This window comes from Impatiens glandulifera, chromosome 2 (genome assembly GCF_907164915.1).
Source record: "Impatiens glandulifera chromosome 2, dImpGla2.1, whole genome shotgun sequence".
NCBI lineage: Eukaryota > Viridiplantae > Streptophyta > Magnoliopsida > Ericales > Balsaminaceae > Impatiens > Impatiens glandulifera.
In genome coordinates, this window is record NC_061863.1 from 1,138,145 (window position 1) to 1,140,486 (window position 2,342).

Here is a 2,342-nt window from a genome sequence, read left to right on the forward strand (position 1 = left end):
CGTTACGCGAAGGGCTTCTCGTTACGCGAAGGGCTTCTCGTTTCGCGAAGGGCTTCCCTTTATGCATTCATAGAGTATGTGCACACAAGAGGCATGAAAGGTCTGTCTGTAATTTGTATAGATCGATGTTATATTTTATATGTGTGTGTTTATTTCTTTTCCTGATTCCTAGCCCTACATGTGTTTCCTATATCTGCATATAAACAAGCTGATGGAATAAAGATTGATAATAGAAGAGTGCTTGTCGATGTTGAACGAGGTAGAACAGTTCCAAACTGGAAACCTCGTCGACTTCGTAGGGGTCTAAGAACAACCAGGATTGGAGGTGAAGATGTAAATAAAAAACAATTGGGGAGGTAATTGATTAGGATGCCTTTTACTTTCACAAGCCTTTTTAGAAACTCTATGTGAATTTTTTCTTTATATGTTACCTTCTCAATGTATTTGCTGAACAACTTGAGTTAAATTTTGAAGAGGAAAGAATGCAATGATGGTTGTATATCTAATAGAGCTTGCATCCACTACCTATAACAAGTAGACAATATGAGATCTTTTAATCTGCATAATTTTTATAATTTTCTTCACTTTCATTTCTCATCATGTGTAGGGAAAAATCCCGTGAAAAGGGAAAAGATAGAGAGGGTGATAGGGAGAAATCTCGTGAGCGATCTTATGAGAAGTCAACGGATCGTGATGAACCGGAGGATGAAGTGGAGGGATTGTATGAACATGAATGTCGTCAACGACACCATTTCCTCCATTTTTTGTTTTTTATAGCTATATATATGATAACTCTCTAGTCTAGTTTGAAACTTCTTGGTGAGTATGAATGATAAAAACATTCCATTTTGGTGAGTTTTATCTTAAATTTCTATCCCAAATTGTAAATAACAAAAATATGTTTTCATTTAATTTCTTTAGGTGACAGGATGAAAGTACAATATTACATTAATAATTAGAAAAGTTTCATATATATATCTGATTATAAAAATAAAACAGACAAAAGAAATGAAGCTTCCTTTTAATTAGAGTATCTAAGGAAATGAAACTTATTTTAATTTCCATTAGGTTAGGTTTAATAATGCAAATTGGATTAAAGTCCCTTAATATGAAGGGAAGTTTATCCAAGTTCAATCTCAATTTCTCTATGTCTCCCCCCTATCAAAATGCAATTCTACAAACAAATCCTTTAACATATAATTATAGAACACCTAAATGAAAACAACTCAATTGTATTGACTATTGAGAAAACCCTTCATCCATAACACTTAGCCTGTTTTCGTCTTGCTGTATGTACTTCTTCACTGAATTCCGACCCATTTCTTTCAATATTTTCGCCCAAGATTAGATTCGTGAAGCCCTTCGCGAAACGAGAAGCCCTTCGCGTAACGAGAAGCCCTTCGCGTAACGAGAAGCCCTTCGCGTAACGAGAAGCCCTTCGCGTAACGAGAAGCCCTTCGTGAAACGGAACTCATATGATCTGCAAATATCATCATCGACATAAGAACAATAAGATGAACAAAAAATGAACCAATATGAACCAATATGAACCAATATTAACAAATATGAACAAATATGAACCAATATGAACAGATTTAATTGATTTAGGGTTAGGGTTTCATTAAAAAGAACATAAATCGTTTGAAATGAAGATAATAGACAATAAGAACATAAATTGATTTAGGGTTTTCAGATGGAGATATTAGAAACATGAGCATAAATCGATTTGGGTTAGGGTTAGGGTTTGAAATTAAGATATGGAAATAAGAGCATAAATCTGTATTATAAACATCGATTCAGGGTTAAGGTTTCTTATCTTTGTAGATTCAAGGCATAGCCGAAGTTGCTGTCGCCGAAGTTTCGCCGCCGCCGTTTCGCCGCCGCCGTTTCGCCGCCGCCGACGAACAAGAACAGAGAGAGAAGAGAAAGAAGAGAGAGAAACGAAATGAAGAAAATGAAAAATTTTTAGTATATATATTCACACTGTTTCACTTCGCGTTTCGCGAAGTCCCTTCGCGTTACGCGAAAAGGGTAATTTCGTCTAAAAAAATAAAGTGGTCACCAGATCAAATTTATTATTGGGTGACCACGGAGGCAAATAACCCAATTTTTAGGGTCATTTCGTCCAATTTCCCTTTTAAGGTATAAATTGTACCTTGAACATAACTGTATATATAATTTTTTTTAACCAAACAAAAACTTAATATTATTGTAGATATTATTGTCCTATATCTATAGTGTTGTATCATCAACCAAACGAAAATATTATCAAAATATTTAATAGCAAAAAAGTTATCTTACCTTATTTTTGTTAGTGAGGATAAAATAATAAAAAATTAAAA